Raw genomic sequence first — 7,416 nt, forward strand, 5'->3', positions numbered from 1 at the left:
CAGGATCATCATCCCTGCTTAAACCTTTCCAGACCAGCACTGGAATCTTCCAGTGATAAAGATTCTGCAGCCTTCTTAGGTAATCTGTTCTGCACAGTTAAGTATAAATGTAACTTGCAAAGATATATACAGATATAGATAGATATATCAAATCTTTGCAGGAAGGGGGCCATAGTTCTACAGGATTGGGGCTGTCTTTTTTTATTTGACAGCCTGTGAAGATTTATTAATGTACCTGTCTCTAACCACTGTAAAAAGTCTTGTGGAAGTCTTGAGACATGGAGGGTTAATCACATGCAACTCTGCCTGCATGCAACTCCCGTCAAAGAGGAGGGCAGTAATTGTGTAAAGGCAATGCCATGGTACACACATGCTTCAGTGTTTCCAGGAATGTTTTTATTTGTTTTTACTTTTAATCATCTGATTTGTGCTCTTTACTGACTGCATTTCTCCCTGTTTCAATAATAAAAAGTCATTAAGTCTTTTACCTATTCTTAGTTATAGGCATCTTGACTTTCAGGTCTCAGTGCTTCCATAGTAGGCTTGGGTTTATTTGTTTAAAACAATTATTGCCACTCATTTTGTTTTAAATGAAAACATTTTCTCTCTCACTCTCTCAGGTTTTATACAATTCCTGCTTAAAAAAGAATACACTGAAGTAGACAGGGTCCCTAATAACCCTGCCATACATAAACAGAAGGGAGTTTGTAACCATCAGAATAGCAACAGAAAAGCCTTCCAATAGGGGTACTGAAGGAAAACAACCAAACTAGTTTTATGATGGAGCTCGATACATTTATCAAGGATTCATTTATTTATTTTAAAATTTATCCAGGAACCGGATTTTATGATATGGTTGCCAGAGACACCAGGGAACTGAACTCAGTTTGAATAAGTCAGACTCAAAATTAACATCATAATTTTACAGGCCTAGTGAAGAGTGTCGGCTGAATTTCTGACAGCGTACCAGTCTTCATCTCCTAAACAAGGACAGGTGCTTTGAATGTAGAAAGCAATCTGAGCTTTACATCCATATAAAAGCATTCATGTCCTTTGGCATAGACATGTCCAGCTGGGTTAATGAAGGTTGTCAGTTCCTTTGGCTATGCCCTAATCCTGCAAACATTTATATATGCCCTTAAATTTATGACCCTGAGAAGTTCCCAAATCAACAGAACTTCTCTAGATCTTCAACTGAAGCACTTATGGATATGTTTACAGGACTGGATCTCTTGTCATTAACTGCCAGTAAATGCTCAGTCGGGAGGCCAATACCATTTAATTAACTACCTGATAGTACTACTTTTATATACCATAAAATGTACAGACCTCTCATTTAAATGCTGGGACATAAGTGAAAAAGCAAGTGATTTGGGTGGTAAGAAATCATAAGTTCTTTCCTGAATGGATGCAAATTTCCTTCGGTCCTGTAAGTCAGGTGGGAGAAAACCCTGGTGCTTTCTTTCAAGCCCAGTCCTTTGGATGTTGTATATAGGGGACCAACACTGCATCCATGCAGAAAGCAGATTCCTCCCACAGGACAAGGCATATTAAATAGAGGATTATATTATTGAAGTTGAGGTGATGGGTTTGGTTTGTTTTTTTTTGGGGGGGGGGGGGGGGAAAAGAAGGGTTCTGTCACAACCGTTATTTTAGTATAATTCTTGTCAGTCATTAAAGCAGCTTTCCCTGCAGTAACAGCAACAAAGAATCCTGGATTGCAAACCACCTTGCTTCCCAATAAACTACAGACAATGCTCCATTAATTGCATGTAGTAGCTGTCCTCAGAAAATGTTTCCATCATAAATATGATTGTCACAACAATGATACCTTCTTTTACTCCTAAACCTTTACCAGTACCTACCCCTCAAAACCAGAAATGTGAATCCAGGCAGAAGTTTTTTGCCTGAAAGAGAGTCAGAGGCTCCCTCCATTGCTATTGCTATTTCTTTTACAAGAAAAATGCTAAGATACTGCAGCAATAGCTGACAGCATAAAACCCTAAGGTAAATGGATCATTTTATCTGTAACTAAGCAGAGATCACTAAAATCAGGTGTTCAAGTAATCTGTTGTTCAGTGACATTGTTTTCTTTTCATAGATGTAGAAGATTTGCCATAATAAACTACAGTGGTGTTGTTGATGTTGTTATCAATATATTGGTAAATTATCACTATAAGAGCACAGCATTCATAAACTGTCAATGTAGAATGAGATTTTAGAACAAGGAGATATTGCAAATACACAGACAGGTATTTTGTGGACTAAAACCCATATGTGCTGCTACTGAATGTCAGCCCCTAATACTTGACCTTGTACAGTGCTATTTACTGTTATGCTTCTCCTTACCACTCCTTTCAAACCAGCTGAAGCTCCTCCTGTTTGAATGCTGTACTTTTGGGAGTAAGTGGTTCTCCCCTCTCCTCTTCATTTGATGACCAGATTCTCAATATAGTGCAGCAATTAGCAGAGAAAGGAGCTGGTATTGAAGAGAAGAAGGCAGAAAACAGGATAGCCTGAGAACTCTGCCATCAAATGATATACTGCTTGATTTATACAGCTGCTGCAATGAATCGCTTAAGAGAAAACTGGAAGGAGATAGAAAAATGGGGCCCAATTAGTCCTCAAAGTCACTGATGTTTTGCTCCATTCATATTGCACTGAATTTGGCACATGTGGGGGCAAAGCTCAGGAAGCAAAAGAGCTTATAGGTAGTTCCTCCAGGGCTGCGAGGATAATTCAGCCTCTGTGATTTGGGGCTCTCTTGAGACAGCCAGTTGGTGCTAATTGCAATAGTACTTTTTTGCCACAAGCACATCTGTCCATTAGGAAACAGACAAAGACAAGAATGTTTCGTTTTATTTAGGCCAGCAGATAGCCAGCAGATAGGGATCTTGGCCAGCACATGCCTGTGCAAAATCTGAACTGGTGAGCTAGAAGTAAAAAGGCTCCTTGTCCGACCTCTGAGTCCCGTGGCTTACCCCAAGAGTATTTTAAGAGTTAGGCCAGCTCAAGGTCCAAGTTTAAGGGTGTTGCCACTACTATCCTTCAGGTCAACACCTATCTGGTCTCTTTCATAGTCAGGGTTTTAACATGCAACCCATTTTTGCATTTCAAAGTTCATAAAAAATGGATTGTTCTTTCGTCCATTTCTGAGGAATATGCACCAGTTTGCCCAGAAATAAAGCAGCTTAATTTTGACAATATTACAGTGATTCTCCAGCCCTTGAATTGCCTATATTATAGTTGCCTGTTTTTCTGCTTGATATGTTGGCAAGAAATGGTCCAGTTATTCAAATGTGGCTACTGCTTTGAAAGTATCTATGCTCAAAGGAGACGAGTAAACACTACATTTTAATGTATAGTTTAAGCAAATACTTTTTTTTTTGATCGTCCACTTCCTCGCTACTCTCTGCCTTTTAACTTTGTTACTTTCTTCCCTCTTTCATCAATAATTTTTATTTGCTGTATACACCCACTCAGCAACCTCATACTGCATGGTAGGTTTGCTTTTACTATACTGTTCTCCCTCTAGTGAAACATTTTTCCAGTGTGTCATGAATTCATCATTACTCCAGCAGAGGGAGAAGAGTAGCAGCAGAAAGATCAATTCATCAGTTCAGTGGACAAGAGTACTGACTGTCAAGTCAGAAAGCAGGAATAATATGGTCAGATTAGAAACTGACTTTACAGGAGCTGGAGGTGGAAAGATAATTTGCTGTCTCACAGCTGGATTATGCAACTTTACGTATGACAAGATGAGAAAGTTACCATTCTTGCATGGGCACTTACTATTTTTCCTTAATCATTTGTAGGGCAATTGTCTTAACGTATAAAAATAGTTTGGAGTTGTACTAAATAGGTCAGAGGGAAAAAGTATTCTGAATATGTAATACACCTTGAAAAAGTAATATATATATAGATGAAAAACAATTGGAAACAAACAAGCAAGCAGACCAGGACAGACAGTAGAGTGGCTCAATGGAAAGGGCAACCCTAGAAGCCAATATTCCTTTAAGTAAAGGGAAACAAGGATCAAGAGTAGAGCAGTTCAGACCCTTCAAATGTCTTCTTTGAGGAAGGGGTTTCATAAAGGAAGCAGAACAGCCTAGGAGCTGTGTTTTTTTCAACTGAAGTGTCCCAGAAGTGAGACTGTGGGTGGATGCACATATTTTTGGGAGGGAGAACAAGAATGGAGGTAAGTGAGCTGACTAAAAGAGAACACGGGTGAATATCTGAGGAGGGGAAAGAGAGAGGTGGGAAAGATACTGAGGGAAAAAAAGAAACATGACACAGAATGATACAAGGTAGAAAACAACGTAGCAGAACAAACAAAGTATAAGGGAATGAAAGTAAAGGAGGAAAAAAAGGAACGTCACCCACATAAAATGACAGAAAATGATTTACATGATCTGTAACAGGACAGAAAAAGTGGGATGAAGCATGGAGGAGAACTACGATTACAAAAACAGATGAGACTAAGTTTTCACTTTCCAGCTGATTAGATACAAAGTTAATTGACAATGCTATAATTCAGTACAGTACATAAACAGTGCACATGTTTTAAGATGCAGGGTGTGGTTGTTTGGGGGCACGGCATTGGCAAATAAATTAACAGTCTTCTTTCTTGGATGGGTGTTACTGACACTAGTCATAAGCATGAAAACATTGTCTCTAAAGACCAAAGACTTAAGATCAGACTATCTGTAACATAAGAAAAAAAGGATAGCAGCCCCCTGGGTTTAGGACTCCTGGCAAGTGTTAGGAAGGGAAAAACCCGACAGGATGAACCTCAGCTAGAACAACAACTCTGTATATTGCAATTATACAATTTGGTTTTTTGCTTAACAAAAATGTGGCAGTGTGGCAACAGCAGATCCTATATAAAGATGCACAGAATTTAAACTGCTAGAGGGCAAGAAGCTATTTGATGCCATCAATACTGGAAGAAAGAAAAAGAAAGCAGTTGCTGAAAATCTTTCAAGGCTTGCAGGGAAAAAGACAAGGACTACCATCACAACAAAATAAAACTAAGGTATTAATCTTAATTTAAGGTAAATATGATAGGCCTTTTTAAAGTATATCATAGAAAAAAATATTCAGATGAAGGAAGGTCTGTTACCAAATGCGACTGAAGATAAAATGCAGACTAATGGCTGACACTGAAGTGAAATCCTGACTTCACTGAAGTTAGTATCAGAACTCCCACTGATGTTTAGTGAGGTTGGGAGCTCACGCTGAACATTTCTAATATTCTTCTCCAACAAGGAAAAGTAAAGTACTAATTTGGGATACTGGAAAATAATATATAAGGAACAGATATATAGGTCAGCCGGTCTAGATGTTAAGGAAACTATTTAAATTTAATGAAACATTGAACACTGCTGATGAGAAGTCATGAAGATTCATTCAATGGCATTTCTAGAAATTCAGGAAAGCAAATGAAAAAAGTAGAGAGTAGTTCCATCTGTAGCGTTAACTTCAGCCCCTCTGCTGCAAAAGTAATGGAACATAAGAGGAGAAAAAATTATACACAGGTTGCTTCTCCTCACACCAGGACCAATGGCAAACCTCCCACTTCCTTCCATGTACGTGGGTTTGGCCCCAAGAGGCAAATGGCAGACTTACTTTAAAATAACAAGTCGTATGAAACAACCCTATTGCATCTCTGACAGAATTACAAAATTGCAACCTACTCTTGTGGACAGCTCTGAACATTTGCAGCTTTATACATTTTCAGCACTTTTGAAAATCAGTCCACTCATTTAAATTCCTAAATATGAAGCTTTTATGAGGAGCTGCTATAGATCACCAGGATTGGCAGAAAGAAAAGTTTAGGTGAAATTAGGCTGCCGCCTTTTTTTATTTATTTATTTTTTAAATGTCCCATCAGTAACTACAAATATACCACGGAAGAATCCCGCACTGGCAAAGATGTTGAGTGGATGACTTCATTCATTTGTTCAAGCTATACACTTTCTATGATAAGCAACAAAGGTTTTTTTTAAATATATATTCCAAATTAGTATCAAATAATGTAATCACTATATTTGGCGGGAAAAACATTTAAGCAAGCAGTGAAATCAGTTCCTCCATTACTGAATTACAAAGTGTATCTTGAATTTATAAAGTATCTCTTTTGTAAGGGTTGATGGCATCACTGACATACAAAGCGGAATAAGAAACTTAAGGAATGCAAGGAGCACATCTCCTTGCACTCCCTGGTGTCACTCATATAATCAACTCTTATCAAGGAAACAGACCTCTGACATCCTGTGTATCTTGTAAAAATCTTGCCTGTTCACCCTTAAATCATGCACAAATATATTTTGTTAATTTGGGGATCTTTTTTTTATTTTTATTTTTTATTTTTAAATTTTATATGAAGTATTGCAATCACCTTCTGAATTGGTCAGTATTTTAGTATCAGCAGTCACCTAGCTAATTATAGAGATGAATTGTTTTTGTCAAAGGAATCAGAGTGGAAAATGATGCTTCAACCTCTACTTTCCATATGGAAAAATATGTTAAAAAACCAAAACATATTTTATAATTAGAGACCCTTCAAATGCCTTCTTGGCATTTGAAGGGTTTCTACATTTCAAATAATTATGGTCAGCATAACACCAACAAAACCGTTCTTTTTAATTTCCCAATTAACTGAACTCCCAACACTGTACAGGAACAGTTTGGCTTCAGTTTATTTCTGATATACCCCTGCCTGGTTTCCTACAAGCTCACTTGCCTGTCTCTTCAACAACCCACTATGCCCGAGAGCAATCCCAAGGGCTTCCAAGTTCCCTGTTAGCCCACCTGGTACACCACGAAGGACCCAAGGCTTCCATAGTTCCCACATCTTCAACAGCTTGTCATACAGGCTGTCATGGAGCTAAGATCCTGGAGGCTCTAGCAGATGCAGACTGAAATTGACACAATTCTTGTCAGTTTCATCACTGAAACACCACATTTTGCTGTTTCCAAATTGCAATCCCCCTGGACTTCAGTTCTGGGGGGAAAACATTCTCCCACCCCTCTTTAGAAAAGGAAAACATTCCTAGATTTTTTTTTTTTAAATATCCCAGTACAGAAAAACTGTTCCTCTCCCAGTTTTGCTAAAATGGAGTGGAAATATTGAAAGTAGGGTTCCTTAATGATGAATTTAGTATAAGTTATATTTTTACAAACAAAGGGGAAAAATGTAAGAGCAAAGGCCTGCACACCCTCAAAGCACCTAACCCAATGATTTCCAACCAGGGTGCTGTGGCACAAGATAAACCCAGAGTTTTCTCATAGGAAACCATAGTGTTAAAAACTTTCTGACCTGCTGTGGTCTCTCTCAGTTCTTTGCAACAGAACAATTTCTATAGCCAACACATGAGTGAAAACTAAGAGCTGGCATTTTCTGAGGGGTGCCTT

Source organism: Alligator sinensis, unplaced genomic scaffold (assembly GCF_000455745.1).
Source record: "Alligator sinensis unplaced genomic scaffold, ASM45574v1 scaffold469_1, whole genome shotgun sequence".
NCBI lineage: Eukaryota > Metazoa > Chordata > Crocodylia > Alligatoridae > Alligator > Alligator sinensis.